This window comes from Artemia sp. Qi Xiang Cuo, chromosome 12, assembly GCF_049724085.1.
Source record: "Artemia sp. Qi Xiang Cuo chromosome 12, ASM4972408v1, whole genome shotgun sequence".
Lineage (NCBI taxonomy): Eukaryota > Metazoa > Arthropoda > Branchiopoda > Anostraca > Artemiidae > Artemia > Artemia sp. Qi Xiang Cuo.
In genome coordinates, this window is record NC_142805.1 from 14,948,122 (window position 1) to 14,971,764 (window position 23,643).

The following is a 23,643-nucleotide window of genomic DNA, read 5'->3' on the forward strand; positions in this document are numbered from 1 at the left end:
TTAGGAGGAAGGTAGGTATATTGCACCTTGGTGCAAGATGGATCTAGGTCCAGGACAAAGGATAGTCCTGGGTAAGTGTCATAACGAATTGAAAAGTGACTAAATACAAAATGAATATTAAGTCCTGAATGCGAGTAACCATGAGTAAAGTTGCAAAGGGATGCAAAAACAATGCAGGTCCCAAATAGCATAGGAAATGCATTATGTACTTGCAACAGATTTATTCACTGAGCTAACACCTAATGATATACAAAAAAAGCCATGTTCAAATTTTGCTAAAAATTAGCTTGATGCAAAAGAAAGTTGAATCTTCACTCATAGCTAAACCAAACTAAATCCTAAGTCAGTGTAAGAACAAGTGTTGACCAAGCTACATATCAACTTAGAGTAAAATAAGCTCAACCTTAGAAAAAAGCTTGATGCAAAAGAAAGTTGAATCTTCACTCATAGCTAAACCAAACTAAATCCTGAGTGAGTGTAAGAACAAGCGTTGACCAAGCTACATATCAACTTAGAATAAAATAAGCTCAACCTTAGAACAATTAATGTCCTGGATAAAAGAGGACTTTATAATCTCTTCTAAATTTTGCAATGTAGAAACAAATTCTTACTTCACTAAATTCAGATAATATTTTGATTCATATGTTGTACATGTTTCTATTGATCTCTTCTCACTGAGACTTGCTCTCACTGAATACAGGAAATAAACTCATATTCTAAAACTTCCATCTCATTACTCATAACTCATTTAACCAATTGGCTAAGTATTTTCCATAAACTTAAAACCAAGTTTGATATACAGCTTGTGAATTGGCAATGTTTCCACAGTAGGCCTACCTAAAAACGAACTTGTCTTCCTCATTTCCCCTGTGCGGATGAGCTTCTGACAGGTACTTTTATCAAGCTAAGATTCCAAGCTTATTATAATTTTAGCAATGCCTATTTCAGTCAAGTAAATAAGGGTGTAGAAGACCTAAGTAAATTTTATCCGCGCAATTAGGAAGATTTATAGCAATCTGGCACCCCAATAAACAAGGAATTTAGTGAGAAGAAAAGAAATTGTAATGATTATACTAATGATGAACATGCCTTGTAAACTAAAAACAGCAGATAGACTTTTCTGTTGTCCAATTGATAGCTGTTTTGCCAAGACAGCAAAAACGAAAATTCTTAGCTAATAGGTTACTGCAATAATTGGGCGGAAAATTCAAATTAAAGCTTAAGCATAGATAGCAGAATTTCAGGGATTGTTTGTGGGTTTAAGGGACTCTCAAGGCAGAAAAAGGAAATCAACACATTGATCAAGTTAGAATAGCTGAAAAAGTTGCCATTTCCAATTTGCTGGATTAAGTTTTGTCTCTAATTTGTAAAATAATATTAGCAGTCCTGAATTCTCTTTTTAAATTGTAAGCATAGGACCTAACCACCTTGAGGTTCTCCAGCAACTTTTTCAAACAATGATCCAATTTGTTCGAGAAATTTTTACCAATGTTAGTTAACAGTAAATTAGGTTGTGGAAATGCAATTATTGGAGGAAGCATTTTTTTTTTCATTTGGATGGCAGATAAAGGATTTATATGGCTACTGGCATCAAACATAATTCTACACACACAATTTTCCAAGATTCTTACTTGGTTCTTGGGCACGCCATGTAACTACAATTATGTAGGCCCCATACCATGCAAAGGAGTTTCCAAAAAGGAGGACATTACTTCAGGTGAGAAATAAATAGCCAACTTGCTTGCAGTACTAAAAAAAAGCACTGGTGAAGGGTAGAAAAATTAAGACATTCACTTAATCCCATTTGCTAGCATCAAAAGAGAAAAATGAATTAGTTAGGAAGTAGTATATACAAAGAAGCAATGAAACTCCTATTTGAAGTAAACATCATTGCACCTATTGTGAAAATAGTTTAATGAATTACTAAGAACATCTTCAGCTTACCTGCACTTAAGAAAATTGTTGATGCAATACAGGACTATGAAGTTCATGAAACCCTAAATGACAATTTTTTTACAGAGATGGTAAGGGAGCCAACTTGTTAAGGCATACCCAGGCAGAAAATGTTCTTGACTCAGTCCAGACAAGTTTAAGTCAAACAAATTGTCTTGTTGGACTTGTGGTAACTATTACCTAATGGTAATAGTTACCACTATATAACTAGACACTACAACTAAATACAGCTAGGCAAGCAAAAGAACTCAGCTCGCTGTACCTCATAGAACTATTATCAATGACAGATGCAAAAAGCTTGCTGATTGCATATGGCACAGAGGTCAAAGACAAATAATGTGCCATATCAAGAAGGAGGAGCCAAAGAAGAAACTACCACTAAGCAGACATAGGAGGAATAAATATTCTAGAAATGAACAGAAGCGTGGAAAATTTTATTAACCACTAAAGAATGATAATCTTAAGATGCAAAGAAACTAGATCAAGAAGGAGGAGTCAAAGAAGAAACTACCACTAAGCAGACATAGTGGTAGACATAATAAATAAATGCAAAGAAAATTTTATTAACCACTAAAGAATGATAATCTTAAGATGCAAAGAAACTAGATCAAGAAGGAGGAGTCAAAGAAGAAACTATCACTAAGCAGACATAGGAGGAATAAATACTCTAGAAATGAAGAGAAGCGTGGAAAATTTTATTAACCACTAAAGAATGATAATCTTAAGATGCAAAGAAACTAGATCAAGAAGGAGGAATCAAAGAAGAAACTACCACTAAGCAGACATAGGAGGAATAAATACTCTAGAAATGAACAGAAGCATGGAAAATTTTATTAACCACTAAAGAATGATAATCTTAAGATGCAAAGAAACTAGATCAAGAAGGAGGAGCCAAAGAAGAAACTACCACTAAGCAGACATAGGAGGAATAAATACTCTAGAAATGAAGAGAAGCATGGAAAATTTTATTAACAAATAAAGAAAGATAATCTTAATATGCAAAGAAACTAGATCAAGAAGGAGGAGTCAAAGAATAAACTATCACTAAGCAGACATAGGATTAATAAATATTCTAGAAATGAAGAGACTCGTGGAAAATTTTATTAACAACTAAAGAATGATAATCTTAAAATGCAAAGAAACTAGATCAAGAAGGAGGAGACAAAGAAGAAACTACCACTAAGCAGACATAGGAGGAATAAATACTCTAGAAATGAACAGAAGCATGGAAAATTTTATTAACCACTAAACAATGATAATCTTAAGATGCAAAGAAACTAGATCAAGAAGGAGGAGTCAAAGAAGAAACTACCACTAAGCAGTCATAGGAGGAATAAATACTCTAGAAATGAAGAGAAGCATGGACAATTTTATTAACCACTAAACAATGATAATCTTAAGATGCAAAGAAATTAGATCAAGAAGGAGGAGTCAAAGAAGAAACTATCACTAAGCAGACATAGCAGGAATAAATACTCTAGAAATGAAGAGAAGCATGGATAATTTTATTAACCACTAAAGAATGATAATCTTAAGATGCAAAGAAACTAGATCAAGAAGGAAGAGTCAAAGAAGAAACTACCACTAAGCAGAAATAGGAGGAATAAATACTCTAGAAATGAACAGAAGCATGGAAAATTTTATTAACCACTAAAGAATGATAATCTTAAGATGCAAAGAAACTAGATCAAGAAGGAGGAGTCAAAGAAGAAACTACCACTAAGCAGACATAGGAGTAATACATACTCTATAAATGAACAGAAGCATGGAAAATTTTATTAACAACTAAACAATGATAATCTTAAGATGCAAAGAAACTAGATCAAGAAGGAGGAGTCAAAGAAGAAACTACCACTAAGCAGACATAGGAGGAATAAATACTCTAGAAATGAACAGAAGCATGGAAAATTTTATTAACCACTAAAGAATGATAATCTTAAGATGCAAAGAAACTAGATCAAGAAGGAGGAGTCAAAGAAGAAACTATCACTAAGCAGACATAGGAGGAATAAATACTCTAGAAATGAAGAGAAGCATGGAAAATTTTATTAAACACTAAAGAATGATAATCTTAAGATGCAAAGAAAATAGATCAAGATGGAGGAGTCAAAGAAGAAACTAACACTAAGCAGACATAGGAGGAATAAATACTCTAGAAATGAAGAGAAGCATGGAAAATTTTATTAACCACTAAAGAATGATAATCTTAAGATGCAAAGAAACTAGATCAAGAAGGAGGACTCAAAGAAGAAACTACCACTAAGCAGACATAGGAGGAATAAATACTCTAGAAATGAACAGAAGCATGGAAAATTTTATTAACCACTAAAGAATGATAATCTTAAGATGCAAAGAAATTAGATCAAGAAGGAGGAGTCAAAGAAGAAACTATCACTAAGCAGACATAGGAGGAATAAATACTCTAGAAATGAAGAGAAGCTTGGAAAATTTTATTAACCACTAAAGAATGATAATCTTAAGATGCAAAGAAACTAGATCAAGAAGGAGGAGTCAAAGAAGAAACTACCACTAAGCAGACATAGGAGGAATAAATACTTTAGAAATGAAGAGAGGCATGGAAAATTTTATTAACCACTAAAGAATGATAATCTTAAGATGCAAAGAAACTAGATCAAGAAGGAGGAGTCAAAGAAGAAACTACCACTAAGCAGACATAGGAGGAATAAATACTCTAGAAATGAACAGAAGCATGGAAAATTTTATTAACCACTAAATATTGATAATCTTAAGATGCAAAGAAACTAGATCAAGAAGGAGGAGTCAAAGAAGAAACTACCACTAAGCAGACATAGGAGGAATAAATACTCTAGAAATGAAGAGAAGCATGGAAAATTTTATTAACCACTAAAGAATGATAATCTTAAAATGCAAAGAAACTAGATCAAGAAGGAGGAGTCAAAGAAGAAACTACCACTAAGCAGTCATAGGAGGAATAAATACTCTAGAAATGAAGAGAAGCATGGAATATTTTATTAACCACTAAAGAATGATAATCTTAATATGCAAAGAAACTAGATCAAGAAGGAAGAGTCAAAGAAGAAACTACCACTAAGCAGTCATATGAGGAATAAATACTCTAGAAATTAACAGAAGCATGGAAGATTTTATTAACCACTAAAGAATGATAATCTTAAGATGCAAAGAAACTAGATCAAGAAGGAGGAGTCAAAGAAGAAACTACCACTAAGCGGACATAGGAGGAATAAATACTCTAGAAATGAACAGAAGCATGGAAAATTTTATTAACCACTAAAGAATGATAATCTTAAGATGCAAAGAAACTAGATCAAGAAGGAGGAGTCAAAGAAGAAACTATCACTAAGCAGTCATAGCAGGAATAAATACTCTAGAAATGAACAGAAGAATGGAAAATTTTATTAACCACTAAAGAATGATAATCTTAAGATGCAAAGAAACTAGATCAAGAAGGAAGAGTCAAAGAAGAAACTACCACTAAGCAGACATAGGAGGAATAAATACTCTAGAAATGAACAGAAGCATGGAAAATTTTATTAACCACTAAAGAATGATAATCTTAAGATGCAAAGAAACTAGATCAAGAAGGAGGAGTCAAAGAAGAAACTAACACTAAGCAGACATAGGAGGAATAAATACTCTAGAAATTAAGAGAAGCATGGAAAATTTTATTAACCACTAAAGAATGATAATCTTAAAATGCAAAGAAACTAGATCAAGAAGGATGACTCAAAGAAGAAACTACCACTAAGCAGACATAGGAGGAATAAATACTCTAGAAATGAACAGAAGAATGGAAAATTTTATTAACCACTAAAGAATGATAATCTTAAGATGCAAAGAAACTAGATCAAGAAGGAGGAGTCAAAGAAGAAACTATCACTAAGCAGACATAGGAGGAATAAATACTCTAGAAATGAAGAGAAGCATGGAAATTTTTATTAAACACTAAAGAATGACAATCTTAAGATGCAAAGAAACTAGATCAAGAAGGAGGAGTCAAAGAAGAAACTACCACTAAGCAGACATAGGAGGAATAAATACTCTAGAAATGAACAGAAGCATGGAAAATTGTATTAACCACTAAAGAATGATAATCTTAATATGCAAAGAAACTAGATCAAGAAGGAGGAGTCAAAGAAGAAACTACCACTAAGCAGACATAGGAGGAATAAATATTCTAGAAATGAACAGAAGCATGGAAAATTTTATTAACCACTAAAGAATGATAATCTTAAGATGCAAAGAAACTAGATCAAGAAGGAGGAGTCAAAGAAGAAACTACCACTAAGCAGACATATGAGGAATAAATACTCTAGAAATGAACAGAAGCATGGAAAATTTTATTAACCACTAAAGAATGATAATCTTAAGATTCAAAGAAACTAGATCAAGAAGGAGGAGTCAAAGAAGAAACTACCACTAAGCAGACATAGGAGGAATAAATATTCTAGAAATGAACAGAAGCATGGAAAATTTTATTAACCACTAAAGAATGATAATCTTAAGATGCAAAGAAACTAGATCAAGAAGGATGAGTCAAAGAAGAAACTACCACTAAGCAGACATAGGAGGAATAAATACTCTAGAAATGAAGAGAAGCATGGAAAATTTTATTAACAACTAAAGAATGATAATCTTAAAATGCAAAGAAACTAGATCAAGAAGGAGGAGTCAAAGAAGAAACTACCACTAAGCAGTCATAGGAGGAATAAATACTCTAGAAATTAAGAGAAGCATGGAAAATTTTATTAACCACTAAAGAATGATAATCTTAAGATGCAAAGAAACTAGATCAAGAAGGAGGAGTCAAAGAAGAAACTATCACTAAGCAGACATAGGAGGAATAAATACTCTAGAAATGAAGAGAAGCATGGAAAATTTTATTAACCACTAAAGAATGATAATCTTAAGATGCAAAGAAACTAGATCAAGAAGGAAGAGTCAAAGAAGAAACTACCACTAAGCAGACATAGGAGGAATAAATACTCTAGAAATGAACAGAAGCATGGAAAATTTTATTAACCACTAAAGAATGATAATCTTAAGATGCAAAGAAACTAGATCAAGAAGGAGGAGTCAAAGAAGAAACTACCACTAAGCAGACATAGGAGGACTAAATACTCTAGAAATGAAGAGAATCATGGAAAATTTTATTAACCACTAAAGAATGATAATCTTAAGATGCAAAGAAACTAGATCAAGAAGGAGGAGTCAAAGAAGAAACTAACACTAAGCAGACATAGGAGGAATAAATACTCTAGAAATTAACAGAAGCATGGAAAATTTTATTAACCACTAAAGAATGATAATCTTAAGATGCAAAGAAACTAGATCAAGAAGGAGGAGTCAAAGAAGAAACTATCAATAAGCAGACATAGCAGGAATAAATACTCTAGAAATGAAGAGAAGCATGGAAAGTTTTATTAACCACTAAAGAATGAAAATCTTAAGATGCAAAGAAACTAGATCAAGAAGGAGGAGTCAAAGAAGAAACTACCACTAAGCAGACATAGGAGGAATAAATACTCTAGAAATGAACAGAAGCATGGAAAATTTTATTAACCACTAAAGAATGATAATCTTAAGATGCAAAGAAACTAGATCAAGAAGGAGGAGTCAAAGAAGAAACTACCACTAAGCAGACATAGGAGGAATAAATATTCTAGAAATGAACAGAAGCATGGAAAATTTTATTAACCACTAAAGAATGATAATCTTAAGATGCAAAGAAACTAGATCAAGAAGGAGGAGTCAAAGAAGAAACTACCACTAAGCAGACATAGGAGGAATAAATACTCTAGAAATGAACAGAAGCATGGAAAATTTTATTAACCACTAAACAATGATAATCTTAAGATGCAAAGAAACTAGATCAAGAAGGAGGAGCCAAAGAAGAAACTACCACTAAGCAGACATAGGAGGAATAAATATTCTAGAAATGAACAGAAGCATGGAAAATTTTATTAACAACTAAAGAATGATGATCTTAAGATGCAAAGAAACTAGATCAAGAAGGAGGAGTCAAAGAAGAAACTACCACTAAGCAGACATAGGAGGAATAAATACTCTAGAAATGAAGAGAAGCATGGAAAATTTTATTAACAACTAAAGAATGATAATCTTAAAATGCAAAGAAACTAGATCAAGAAGGAGGAGTCAAAGAAGAAACTACCACTAAGCAGTCATAGGAGGAATAAATACTCTAGAAATGAAGAGAAGCATGGAAAATTTTATTAACCACTAAAGAATGATAATCTTAAGATGCAAAGAAACTAGATCAAGAAGGAGGACTCAAAGAAGAAACTACCACTAAGCAGACATAGGAGGAATAAATACTCTAGAAATGAACAGAAGCATGGAAAATTTTATTAACCACTAAAGAATGATAATCTTAAGATGCAAAGAAACTAGATCAAGAAGGAGGACTCAAAGAAGAAACTACCACTAAGCAGACATAGGAGGAATAAATACTCTAGAAATGAACAGAAGCATGGAAAATTTTATTAACCACTAAACAATGATAATCTTAAGATGCAAAGAAACTAGATCAAGAAGGAGGAGTCAAAGAAGAAACTATCACTAAGCAGACATAGGAGGAATAAATACTCTAGAAATGAAGAGAATCATGGATAATTTTATTAACCACTAAAGAATGATAATCTTAAGATGCAAAGAAACTAGATCAAGAAGGATGAGACAAAGAAGAAACTACCACTAAGCAGACATAGGAGGAATAAATACTCTAGAAATGAACAGAAGCATGGAAAATTTTATTAACCACTAAAGAATGATAATCTTAAGATGCAAAGAAACTAGATCATGAAGGATGAGCCAAAGAAGAAACTACCACTAAGCAGACATAGGAGGAATAAATACTCTAGAAATGAACAGAAGCATGGAAAATTTTATTAACCACTAAACAATGATAATCTTAAGATGCAAAGAAACTAGATCAAGAAGGAGGAGTCAAAGAAGAAACTATCACTAAGCAGACATAGGAGGAATAAATAATCTAGAAATGAACAGAAGCATGGAAAATTTTATTAACCACTAAAGAATGATAATCTTAAGATGCAAAGAAACTAGATCAAGAAGGAGGAGTCAAAGAAGAAACTAACACTAAGCAGACATATGAGGAATAAATACTCTAGAAATGAAGAGAAGCTTGGAAAATTTTATTAACCACTAAAGAATGATAATCTTAAGATGCAAAGAAACTAGATCAAGAAGGAGGAGTCAAAGAAGAAACTATCACTAAGCAGACATAGGAGGAATAAATACTCTAGAAATGAAGAGAAGCTTGGAAAATTTTATTAACCACTAAAGAATGATAATCTTAAGATGCAAAGAAACTAGATCAAGAAGGAGGAGTCAAAGAAGAAACTAACACTAAGCAGACATAGGAGGAATAAATACTCTAGAAATGAACAGAAGCATGGAAAATTTTATTAACCACTAAAGAATGATAATCTTAAGATGCAAAGAAACTAGATCAAGAAGGAGGAGTCAAAGAAGAAACTATCACTAAGCAGACATAGGAGGAATAAATACTCTAGAAATGAAGAGAAGCATGGAAAATTTTATTAACCACTAAAGAATGATAATCTTAAGATGCAAAGAAACTAGATCAAGAAGGAAGAGTCAAAGAAGAAACTACCACTAAGCAGACATAGGAGGAATAAATACTCTAGAAATGAACAGAAGCATGGAAAATTTTATTAACCACTAAAGAATGATAATCTTAAGATGCAAAGAAACTAGATCAAGAAGGATGACTCAAAGAAGAAACTACCACTAAGCAGACATAGGAGGAATAAATACTCTAGAAATGAACAGAAGCATGGAAAATTTTATTAACCACTAAAGAATGATAATCTTAAGATGCAAAGAAACTAGATCAAGAAGGAGGAGTCAAAGAAGAAACTAACACTAAGCAGACATAGGAGGAATAAATACTCTAGAAATGAACAGAAGCATGTAAAATTTTATTAACCACTAAAGAATGATAATCTTAAGATGCAAAGAAACTAGATCAAGAAGGAGGAGTCAAAGAAGAAACTAACACTAAGCAGACATAGGAGGAATAAATACTCTAGAAATGAAGAGAAGCATTGAAAATTTTATAAACCACTAAAGAATGATAATCTTAAGATGAAAAGAAACTAGATCAAGAAGGAGGAGTCAAAGAAGAAACTATCACTAAGCAGACATAGGAGGAATAAATACTCTAGAAATGAAGAGAAGCATGGAAAATTTTATTAACCACTAAAGAATGATAATCTTAAGATGCAAAGAAACTAGATCAAGAAGGAGGAGACAAACAAGAAACTACCACTAAGAAGACATAGGAGGAATAAATACTCTAGAAATGAACAGAAGCATGGAAAATTTTATTAACCACTAAACAATGATAATCTTAAGATGCAAAGAAACTAGATCAAGAAGGAGGAGCCAAAGAAGAAACTACCACTAAGCAGACATAGGAGGAATAAATACTCTAGAAATGAAGAGAAGCATGGAAAATTTTATCAACCACTAAAGAATGATAATCTTAAGATGCAAAGAAACTAGATCAGAACACAAAAGATCCTATATTACAAAGCTAGTAATAAACTCCCAGGTAGAATTTCAAAAGCTGAAAATGCAACAAGAGAAACACCTGGCACTTCGAGCAAAAACTGCTCCTAAAAAGTTCTAGATACATGTGAATTCAAAATGGTTTAGTTGTGCAGGAGTACCTGAATTTGCCAAACCTAATGGAGGAAAAACATTAACACCAATAGAGAAGGTAGAATTCCTCAGTAATTTGTTAGCACATACATTTCTTCAATTCAACAACCTACACAAGCAATTTAACAATTGCTGTATCCCTAATGGGATATCAGACATCAAGTTTTTTAACTTCTCACAGAAATACAAACAGATATTTCTCCTGGTCCTGATGGAAGTAAAGCTAAACAGATAAAAATAGGACAGAAGGTACTTTCTCATTTATTCAATAATTTGATAACAGAAAAAACAGTACCCACCTCATGGAAGGTGGCAAAGGTACTGCCAACTTTCAAAGGGACTGATGAAGGCATCTGATTAAACTATAGATAAGTAAGCCTAACATACTCAACTAGCAGATTTATAGAGATTGGTATGCAACAAAACAGTGAAAACAAGTTGCCCAGTCCTAAAAAACTTGGATTCCTTTCAAAAAACAACTGTGCAAACAAGCAATATAGTCTAGAGTTATAGCTGGTCTCACTAGCAGTGACAGAAACAAAACATGGCAGCAATTACTACATTTGAAACAAACATTGAATTGTAAATTCAAGATTAAAAGCTTTTTGCTATCTGGTGTTGGAGTTTTGTTATGTATTTATTAACAAAAATAGAATTTTAAAAAATAGATACATTAAAACAAATTAAAATTTTTAGACAAATAAAAATATTCAGGAATATGTCCAGAGCTTTCATTGTGTCCTGGGAATTTCTTTTCAGCAACTAACTGTACCTTTGTCTCCTCTAAAAAGCAATAGCCTGTGCTGTAACTGGATAACTTAGTGATGTAAAAATGTAATTTTCAGAACAAAATTTTGCAAGAAAAGTTTTCCTCAGACCCCCCTCCAATGGAAAGTTTGTCCTACATATAATTTCCCCACTGAAAATTATTCCTGGTAATAATCCCTCATTAAAAAAAAAATCCAGAAAGCTCAGCCCCAAAAACTTCCCTCTAAACGGAAAATTCTCTCTGTAGACAATATCCCTCCACCACAGAAAATCCTCCTTCTCAAAAAAATACATGTATATTTCCCAATAACTAGTTCCATATGTAAAGAACGAAAACAGTTCATAGCTTGCAGCCCTTCCCTCTGGGGTTGTAGGGGTCAAGACATCCCGAAAGACATAGTAAGTAAATCTGTCAACTATGCTGAACAAAATGACTATCTCACAATTTTGATTAACAACTTTAAGGAAAGAAGGGGCATGGGAGGGGGTTAGTTGCCCTCCAATACCTTGATCACTTGAACATAGCACTAGAATTTTTGGTTTCCAACTAAATGTACCCTCTCCCGATTTTCTAGGATCACAGGTCTGATACAGTTACTCCTGGAAAAAAATAAATATGCATCCATCATCTTTCTTCTGGCAAAAAAAAAAAAACATACAAAATTTCCCATTTTTGTACATAAGAGCTTGAAATCTCTACAGTAGGATTCTCAGATATGCTAAATCTGATGTTATGAACTACATTAAAACCACTTGATAATTTGGGGTGTTTCCCCCCTTTTCAAAAATTGAGCAGATTTTCTCAAGCTTGTAACTTTTGATGAGAAATATTAGAACTGATGAATTTTGTATATTTCAAAGAAGCATCAAAGTTTAATTATCTTGATGTATCTAGTGTTATCAAGACTCTGTTCGTTAGAGTGTTGGTTACTATTGAGCTGCATTGCTCCTTACTTACAGTTTGATACCACAAACTGTTTGAAAACTAAAGCATTTTCAAGAAGTTAGATGAAAAAAAAGAATTGAAACTAAGAGTAAGGAAACCAAATAAGAAGAGTACTGGGCATTATTGAGAAAGGCTGCAAGTGTACTGAGTCATATTGATACTTTAATTTTGATTGATAAAAACCAATATATTTTACAAGTTTATGCTTCATAACTATAAAAAAATAAAAAAAATTTGAAGTGAGTTACTAGATCAACGCAATCACTTCCCAGTAATAAAAAAACAATAATAATATTACACAAAAAAAACATATCTATTTTGTGCGAAAATACAAAATTAAAGATTTCTTCTTATTGTGGTTTCAGATATTGGTGCATGGTTACTCATGCATGCTAAATTTGACAACATATTTTATTGAGAAAGTCCCCTTATTATGTTGTTTTCTATCTTTTTATATAGTTAAGTGACCTTTCTTATGTACTACACTTGGATGTTTAACTTATAATTCAAAACAAGTACATATTTGAGACCCCCATAAAGGTCTGACTCTTTGATTAGCAAATATTATCATGGTAATCAAATTTATTATGATTTTTTTTTCTTTTTAACTCCAACCACACCACGTTTGTGGAAAGCCAGAAAGAGGTCATTCATTCACAAATTAGAACTTTATTGCACCTATCAAGGGTCCATGGGCGTAGGGAGGGGGGAAGCAGGTGCCCCCCCCCCTATACCTTCAAATTTACATTAGATATGGTTGAAAAAACAGATGGTTGGAAAAGCAATTGATAAAAGGCCCTCCATCACACTCTCGACTGCCCCCCCCCCTAGACAATATGCTGCCTATGCCCATGCAAGGGTCAAAACCAATTGGCAGGCAGCCAACCATGGGCCAACACAAATCTTTTCCATGATTTTCCCCTAATCTGCCATCTTTCCTTCAGTTCCTCCTAATTACTTTATAGTCCCTGATTTGAACGGAGGAATATCCCCTCCCCCACAGGCACCCATGACTCCATGTCAATTTGAAGATTTTTCTATACTGAACTATTAATTAGATGAACAAACCACTCAATGCCTTCCAAATATAATAATTACTGTACTAGACCTTTCAATTTTAAGCCCTTTATAGAACCTTACAGATGTGACATTTTTTTATTATTTTGAAAAGGGTTATAATATTGGTTAAAAAAACTTACTATTTGATTATAATTCCATTTTGTTAAAGTTATACAATGTGTAGGCAATAATTCATCATGATCCAATTGAATAAGCAATTTATAATTTTTTTTTTAAATTGCTGTGTTTTGCCTTTAGTACCACTCTTGTTTATACCCATGTACCTGTAAATTGAATCAACTGTGACAAAATCAAGAACCAGAAAACATATGAAATATACAGTTTAGGATATATATTTGCATACTAAAGAAGGGGAAGAAGGGTAAACTATAGCAGAGCTACATTCAAAATAAACTAACTAAATTATTCTGTATATAATATAGTAGCAATTTTTGCTTTTAACCTTTGTATATAGCCAAAAAGGAGGGGGGAATGTATCATTTTTAAGAGTCAACTAAGGGCTTAAAATTGGATTTCCAAGGAGCCTGATGTGATTATTATAATCAGAACAAGCATGAAAAAACACATACAGTTGCATGTTTGCCCAATTTGTTGCAGACAGTCTAAGGTGTCACAATAGACTCATTAAAACCTCAGATCAACAAAGATTGGGCCAATGTTGACTGGAAGCTCAAATAGGACTCAAATGACAACTGAAGTTGTAATACCATCAGCAAGGAATCTGCAGGAAGTCATTACTACCTTATCTTGCTGGAAATTGTGATACAATGTAATTAGGTCCCAATATAACCATGAGCTGGGATGTCAGAGATACAAAAGTTGATTCTTTTTTTTATTGACTTTATGAATTAACTAGACCTATATATTCTCCATGCATTTTTCTCTTTTTGGATTTCATCAATACCAGCACAGATTCTTTACAGTGAAATCTATTTAACAGTATAATAGGCCTATCTTAGTTTTGATAAGATTTTTGAAGAAACTAAATTCCAGCTGGGGGGGGGGGCAAACTGAGGTCTGAAGGGCTGTTGAACCAAGGTCTGGGTAATATAGTTGACAGTAAATATTGATATCAAGAGTATTCAGATAGCTAAGAAATAAACCTACCTCTTGAATCAGAATTTCATCCTGAACCCAAATTATGACAATTGTTTCCAACAAAAGTTCAGTTTGATTTAACTGAAGTTATCCTAATTTATCCTTTCCAACCTTACTCTAATATACAGCCTAGCCTATATTATACATTTTCCATTGATTCCATTGATTGATTTTGTAACCATTGATTCAATTTAAGGGTAAACCAGTTTTAAAAAGATTGACAATAACGCAGGTATATAAGCCATGTCTAAAGTAAGAGAAAAACTTATCATCTTTAAGGGTCTGTGAAAGCCTTAAAATCAAGTTTACAACAGAAACCAAATGTCATATTTGGATTCATGATGAAATTCTGATTCTGGGGATAAACTTGTTTCTTAGCTATCTGAATACTCTGTTAATATGGATAACTACCCAGTTGTCAATCCCCCCATTCCCATAGCAAATTATGTTTCTGCTTATAAGCTAGGCCTATATTTGCATATTAGGGAGAAAGTGATAAAAAGTAAAGGACTAGACTCTAAGGAGTGATAACTGTAAACTAATGACAAAATGGTAAAATTGTACTTTAGCAACTTTTGGCTATCTTGGAAAGGGGCTAGGTAAGGAAAATGAAACTTTGAGGGATGGGTCTGCAGGCTAAAGTATGTCCCAGGAAGGTATTTTGAAGTACCTACCTCCATTCCTTCTCTCTCTAGAGGGTCCTGAAATTTGCCTACATGACAGGTCTTACCTATTGAAATTTTGACAAAACATCATTTTACCTTAATTTTCAGTTAGGATTAACTTGGGTAATTTTGACCCTTTATCGAGTTTTTTCGGCTTAAGTTGGTCCCAAAAATTTTCTGGAGTTGCTAGCACAATAAAAACTATTTGACATTGTTCTCGGTCATAGTAGTAATATTCTTCACAATCTAGAAAGTTCACAAGTTTTACTGTTTCTGTGACTTACTACATTTATCTCAGAGGGGTTGGACTTGCCCCCTAGTCTGGGATAAATCTGACACCCCTGGGCAGATCCTATATATGAAAAGATAAAAATTTTGTCACCTTAAGACATAATATAGAATACCTCTATGTACAGGCAAACTGTACAAAACAAAAACTTTCTTGATTAGGCCTAGTTTAAATGTGCCACAGAGTAACACAGGTTTTCTGCTTACTATGGGGTAATTCTGACAGTGTTGCTCTTACCCCATACATAGAAGAAGTATCTGAGAATGGTATTTTTCAAATTTTTATTGTTGTTAAATAGAAGAAGAATTATTGTAAATATGAAAAAGGTAAAATTGTACTTCAAATAATGGGGAAAAATTGTAATTTCAATTAATATAAGATTTTTTTTTTTACTTCAAAAAAATTTTTTACTGAAAAAAACAATTTCAATCAGAATTGGAGAGAGTCAACAAAGCAAACTTTTGATCACTTGTGCTTCTTAGTGTGATTCTTGTCCAGAGTAATGACAAGCCAAATTTGGAATGATGGTAGAGTGAAGGGACCAGCTCCAGAAAGCTTTAATGGTCTTGCAAAGATGTATTTTTCTTTGACTTTGTCAATGTCATCTTTTTCTAGCCAGTCATATGAATAGTCAGCAAGGATCAGGCAGCAAAGATATTTTATGCAAACAAGATTTTTGTCAGGAAAATCAAGCACTCTTCCAATATACCAGCCTTGTTGATCATGTTTGCTATTGTATGCTACAGCATAGTATCCATTTAGCTGTATTTTTAGCTTCTTTTGCTGCTCTTCTTCATTCTAACTATCATTAGTATAACTTATGTCCATGTGGTCAGTTGAGGAACCCAGAGAAATGTCAGAGTCTTCAATGGGAAGATCATCTTTCTTTTTCTTTTTCAGCCTTGGCTTGATTGTCTTCTCTTTTACTTTCCCTGTTTTGTTCTAGAGCTTTTCTTTTTTCTCTTTCTCTTTTTGTTCAAACACTCTCAAAGCCTCTACAAAAATGATTATTGCAGCTTCCCTAACAATTCTCTGCCTATTGGATGTCCCGGGTGCTGAGACATTAAGAGGAGGGCAGTGTGCTATATGATATGTATAAATATGTATATTGTTATTCCAGCACATATCAACTGCAATGTGATTGACAAGGCAAAGTTTGATCCAGCCAAGGTAAAATGATATGTTGAGACAAAAAAATATAGAGTCAGAATTTAACAAGAGTGAACCACAGTGAATACTGCAACTGGTCAGATTACTCTGTATTGTCAACATTATGAATAGTTGGCAAATATGCTGATATCTAGGCTAGAATTGCAAAAAACTAGCCACATTGTATACACAGAGCAAATCTAACCCCCATGTTGGGGCAAATCCAACCCCTGTGTTGGAATTTATCCTGTATGGGGTAAGTGCAACATGTTAGATTTACCCCAAATTCGTGTTTTTCCAGGGTAATACTGACACCCCTTGTATCTCTTGACTGATTTGAGAACAAAACACTAATAAATTACAGTAATTACTTAAACTATCCTATTAACTTATCAGCTATTTAGAATCATTTTATCATTTCTCTATTCTTTGCCACTATCAATTAAAAATTCCTACCTGGCTTGTGGCCAACAGAAATGCCTTCCACAAAATTTTGAAATTCCTTTATGATATAACAATTGAAAATGGTGGAAATATTGAAGGCTGTTGTCAAGTACCCAAGCCAAAGGAAGAAGTTTGCATATGGAACCATAGACATTTTAATCACTAAACCAGATAAGATGGGGGTGTCAGAGTTACCCCTGGGTCAGACTTACCCAAGTTCACCCTATCAGTTTCTTGTTCTCTGGCTTTAGTTCTGAAAATGCTTTCCTGTTATTTGTATATAATTTTAAGCCATATCAATTGCTTTTTTTCAAAATCTAGGAAATGTATTTGTATATCTTCAAAACCTTATAAATTGGGATTGAGGAAAGTTGTGAAATTGAAAATAATTTTATTTAAAAAGAAGATCTATTTTGCATGGTTTCACTTTTATAAAACACATATTTTTGAAGGTCATCAAAGGTCGGGACCCTCTAGAGGGAGAGGGAATGGAGGTAGGTACTTCAAAATAACTTCCTGGAAAAATAATTTAGCCTGTAGACCCATCCCTGAAAGTTTTATTTTCCTAACCCAACCCCTTTCCATGGTACCCAAAAGTAGCTACAGTCAAATTTTACTGACAAAACAATTAACATAGATGGATTGATAAAAGCCTAATAAAGAACTTTGCAGTGGGATGATCAAGCTGCTAGGGTAAAAAACCAGTTTCCAATTGAGAAAAATTATATAAAACTCAAACCTTCATATCTTGTTACCAAATAGGAATTACAAAGAATTGTATATGTCAATAAATAGCTAAAAATATAAGCTATCCATCAACATGGTTATTATTAAAATTATTTAATATCAAACATTTGAAATTATTAGTTTATTGACTTACCTAGGACCATATATATACTTTCAGTTTTTCCATTTTATTTGCATATTAACAGAAAGCTAATAGAATTATGATTCTAAAAACGTAACTTCTATTGCTTTATATTTATTCTGTATCAATCACAAATATTAAATACATATTTTTTTCTTTTGGTAAAATTCTAGTTTAGCTACTTTTTGCTATCTTGGAAAGGGGTAAGGTTATGAAAATGAAACTTTCAGGCATGGATCTACAGACTAAAGCATATCCTGGGAAGGTATTTTGAAGTACTTATCTCTAATCTTTCTACAAAATCTACCTCAAATCTTTGTGTTATAAAAGTGAAACTGTTTTCAGCTTCACAACTGCTCAATCCTAATTTACAAGGTTTCAAAGATCTGCAAATACATTTTCTAAATTTACAAAAAAAAACCATTGATATGGCTTAAAATTCTACTCCAATGATAGGAATTGCATTTGCAGAACTAAATCCAGAGAAAAAGAAACTGATAACTGAAAATTAAGGTAAAATGCTGTTTTGTCAAAATTTTTATAGGCTCTGTATAGACCTGTCAAGTAGGCAAGTTTATAAGACTTTGAAATCAGAGGAGGGTTAACATGGAAGCCTGGCAATACCTTCCCAGAGTATGTTTTTGGTCCTGGATTCATTACTGAGTTTCATTTACCTAACCTAACCTCTTTCCAAGATAGCAAAAAATAGCTAAACTAGAATTTTACTTTTCTATCTAATAAATAGTCAAAACTGAGACCACATTTTGAATTTATGATGACAAATTACTCTCACTGGGCTGGCTCCAGGGAGAGGTGATTGGGTCCACAATTCCATTGGGTCATGCTGAAGTAAAATAGGGGTAGTTCAAAGGTAAATTTGCAGGTGGCACTATAATTTAGCTAAGATGAAAATGTCATTTGATGCCTTTTTTATGCTCTCTCAAAATACAATAATTGCTTCTGTCACAAATTGCATCTTGAGCCCTAAAAGGGGCCCTGAAGGTATTTTATATGAATTAGGGTAAAAAAAAAAACAGTGTCCAATTGAGAAAAATTATGTCAAACTAAAACCCTCACATCTTATTACCAAAGAGGAATTGGGAAGAATTGTAATTATCAAAGAAAAGCTAAAAATCTAAGCTATGCATTAATATGGTTATTATTAAAATTGTTTTTAAATTCTACTTTAGCTACTTTTGACTATCTTGGGAAGGAGGTAGGTTAGGAAAATGAAACTTTCAGGGATGGGTCTACAGGCTAAAGTATGTCTCAGGAAGGTATTTTGAAGTACCTACCTCCACTCCTTCTCCCTCTAGAGGGTGAAGGAGTGGCCTTTGATGACCTTTAAAAATCTGTGTGTTATAAAAGCAAAATTTTGCAAAATAGATCTTCTGCTTAAATGAAGGGTATAAATTTAGAATTATGGCCCCTGCTATGGAGACATGTTAAGAAAACAATTCTTACTTTAAAATATGTATAATGATCCTAGTTAACATATGATCCAAGGTGAGAACCTTTATCATCAAGTCTTTCCTCTGTTTTTCTTCTTTTTCCAAATTAAAAGAAAAAAAATACAATTTTTGCCATGCTCTCAACCAATGTGTAAATCTTTTGAAATTGCTGCTATAAATTGTTAGCATTCATCCTGGTCATTGTAAATTCTGTTTTTTTTTTAATGATAGATAAAGCAGTGGCAAAAATACAAAATATTGCTATAAATATACATATAAATACAGAGTATATACCCCCACCAAAAATATATAACAAAAATTGCATTCTGAAGCTAAATATAACCAAATCAACTGTACCCTAACCCCTAAATATATCAAAATTAGGGTATATATTGGCACATCAGGGGGGTGGAGGCAAAATTTATTTGTGATGTAAATGAAGGTTATATTTAGAATCAAAATGCAATTTTGGCTGTATATTTGCACATTAGGGGGTGGGGTATATACTCTGTATGCATATGTGTATTTATAGCAATTTTTTTATTTTTGCCACTGCTTTATCTATTGGTAAAAAAAAAACAGAATTAACAATGACCAAGATGAATGCTATCTATACAGGATGAATGCTAACAATTTATAGCAGCAATGTCAAAAGATTTACAGATTTCTTTTACAGCATGGAAAAAATTTCTTTCTTTGAAGTTGGAAGAAGAGGAAAGATTTGAGGATAAAGGTTCTCCCCTGGGTAAATTTTTACCAAATCATATTATTGACTTACAAATAAAGTGAATATACCACTCAATGCCTTTTTTTATGCTCTTTACAAATCTAATAGTCATTTTTGTTGAAAATAAATTTTAGCCCCCAGCCCTATATATACCAATTCAGGGTATATATTTGAACATTAGGGGGTGGGGGAAATTTTAATCTTACCTCCTATTTACATTAGAAATAAAATTTACCCCTACCCCCCTAATGTGCTAATATATACCCTGAATTGGTATAAATAGGGGTGGGGGTAAAATTCATTTCTAACAAAAATGATTATTATATTTGGAAAGAGCATGAAAAAGGCATTGAGTGGTATGTTTACTTTATTTGTAAGTCAATAATATGATTTGGTAAAAATTTACCCTTCCCTGGGATAACTTGTTAGCTAGGATCATTATACATATTTTAAAGTAAGAATTGTTTTCTTAACATGTCCCCTTACCATGGGCCACAATTCTAAATTTATACCAAATGAAGTACAACAAAATTGTTTTCAGCTTCATAACTTTGCTCAATCCCAATTTATAAGGTTTCAAAGATATGCAAATACATTTCCTAAATTTTGAAAAAAAACCATTGATATGACTTAAAATTCTACTCATATCAGAACTAAAACCAGAGAAAAAGAAACTGATAGGCATAACTGAAAATTAAGGTAAAATGTTGTTTTGTCAAAATTTCAATAGGTAATAGACCTGTCATGTAGGCAAAATTCAGGACCCCTAGAGGGAGAAGGAGTGGAGGTAGGTACTTCAAAATACCTTCCTGGGACATACTTTGGTCAATATCTACCAAATCATATTATTGAATAAGGACTAAAGTGAATACATTGTTTGAACCCTTTTTTATGCTTATTACGAATATAATAAGCATTTCTATCGGAAATGAATTTCAGCCCCCCCCCCCGATATATGCCAAATAAGGGGTAGGCTAGGGTGGTTTCGGTATAGCCTATATAGGGGGGGGGCTGAAATTCATTTCCGATAGAAATGCTTATTATATTTTTAATCAGAATAAAAAAGGGCATCGAATGGTGTATTCACAGTCAATATATACGAAATCATATTATTGAGTTAGGACTAAAGTGAATACACCATTTGATGCCTTTTTTATGCTGATTACAAATATAATAAGCATTTCTACCTCATGACCCAAAATTCTGGAAGTCACCACACAATTGAGCCTGTCCAGGAGGAGAGTGACCTTGGCGTCATTGTTGACTCCCAGTTGAAATTCAGCTCCCACTCACAAAAAATCTCAGCCAATGCTAGTAGAGCCCTAGGCATCATCAAACACAGCATCACCAGTAGGAGTAAACACGTAATCACCAAACTCTACAAAGGATTAGTAAGACCTAGACTGGAGGTGAGGACAATACTGGCCACCCCTTGATTCAAAAAGGACAAGACAGTTCTTGAGCAAATCCAATGAAGGGCCACTAAGATGATTGTCGGCATGGAAAACAAGACATACAGTGAACGGCTGAAGGAACTCAACCTCCCCTCCTTAGTATACAGACGGAAACGTGGAGACATGATCCAGGTGCACAAACTCCTCTCAACCAATCAAGAAAATGAGATCCTGGAGATCGACACCTCCCACAAAACACGAGGACACCTTAGACGAATCCGCAAACATCACGCTACAACTGGAGCAAGATGCAATTTCTTCTCGAATCAGATTGAGAACCTCTGGAATAACCTCAAGGAGGACACTGTTGCTGCTGAATCAACAGACGCTTTCAAACGCCATCTGGATGCTGAGTGGAGATACACCATAGAAGTTTGACTGGGAAGCACCAGAATCTTCCACCAGAACTTAACCAACTACAACAGCCATCACAAGGAGTGATTCAACAGGATTGAAAGTCCTTATTTCACTCCAAGCTGTGATTTAAGGTAATTAAGGTATACCTAACCTAACCCTGAATTGGCATATATAGGGGGGGGGTGGAATTCATGTCTAAGAGAAATGCTTATTATATTTGTAATCAGCATAAAAAAAAGGCATTGAATGGTGTATTCACTTTAGTCCTAACTCAATAATATGATTTTCTATATATTGACCATATTCACTTCATTCCTAGCTCAATAATATGATTTGGTAGATATTGACCCATACTTTAAGCCTGTAGACCTATCCCTGAAAGTTTTATTTTCCTAACCTAACCCCTTTCCAAGATAGCCAAAATTAGCTATAGTAGAATTTGACCATGGTCTTTCCCCAAAACAGGTCTTTTACCCTATGAAAGAGCAAAAAAAAAGCATCAAATGATGTTTTCACTTTCATGCTAGATAAATTATATGGCCTACTGCAAATTTACCTTGAACTGTACCCCCCCCCCTCACATATGTTCAAATATGAGATACCACCAGATGGCTAATAAAAAATAGTAGCTTACACTTTGTATAGCCTATATAAAGAAAAAAACCTAGTCAAACATTATATAGCCTATAGAAATAAATGTCTAATCAACTAGGTGGCTAATAGGAATTTGCTATCCAAAAATTCATCTCTATTCTTCTTGAATGCCAAAGAAAAGTGGTCTTTCCCAAAAAGAGGTCTTTTGCCCAAGGCCTAGCCTATCTAGCAAACTGGGCATAAAAACAAAAAATAACAGAATTAAGGCTCAGAGCAGAACTATTAAATCAAAAATAGTAATATTATGTGAAATAGAACAAATAAAATTACTTTGGCATGAAAAGTAGAATATCTTAGCTCAAAATTAGGCTTAGAGATTTGCCTTCTTCTTCTTCTTCTATTTAACAGCAGGCGGCTTTTCAGTAACACTATTTAGCCCTTTTCCTTTTGCTTCACTCTGTGGGCTACAGAGCTACTGGCTTGATTGCCTCATATTTATTAGATATATTCAGATATCTTTCAGCAGATCTTTCGACTCTAGGAGTTCAAATATAAGATGATAGATGTCGATTTCTATACTCTGTGTGCAGGTATAGTTGGCTAGGCTCTTGGCTGATAGTGGGATTTTGTGGTGTTTGAAGTATTTTAACAGTTTAGAAAGCAAGGTATGTTGTGCAGACGTCAGCATATTACATTCAAATAGGCAATGGTCAATTGTTTCATTATTCATATTACAATGCCTGCAAAGAGGGGACAGGGGAATTGAACCACTTGAATTAGAAAGCTTATATGAGAATGCAAGGAAATTTAGTCCATTTGTTCCAGAACGAATTCTATGATAAATTTTAGAAAGATACTTATTGGGAAAGGGGGAAAGGATAGGATTAATCTTATTAAAATTAATATCTGATAGCCTCCATCGGTAAATATCTCTAATTGGGATTGGTCTCCCACTTGGCTGGTCAATATTTATAGCATTTTTTGCTATTTCATCAACCTGATGATTACCACTTATGCCAGAGTGGCTAGGAATGTACTGAAAGTAAGTTTTTATGCCACTTGAAGCAAGA

The 23,643-nt window shown here is 33.3% G+C and overlaps 1 protein-coding gene across 3 annotated transcripts in view; it reads right to left on the reverse strand.

The window, feature by feature from the left end:
- Positions 1–23,643, reverse strand: part of LOC148945817 (uncharacterized) — a 73,478-nt gene that overhangs the window by 44,553 nt on the left and 5,282 nt on the right. The window contains exons 1-2 of one of the 3 annotated variants that reach the window (XM_089098505.1): positions 22,904–22,954; positions 13,597–13,740 (exon numbers count right to left, since the gene is read on the reverse strand). The exons of 1 other annotated variant lie outside the window; for it this stretch is intronic. The gene's annotated coding sequence lies outside the window, so the exon portion shown is untranslated. Of the gene's footprint in view, positions 1–13,596; positions 13,741–22,903; positions 22,955–23,643 lie in introns of those variants that run through there. One more of the 3 variants, XM_089098504.1, reaches the window with a different exon arrangement.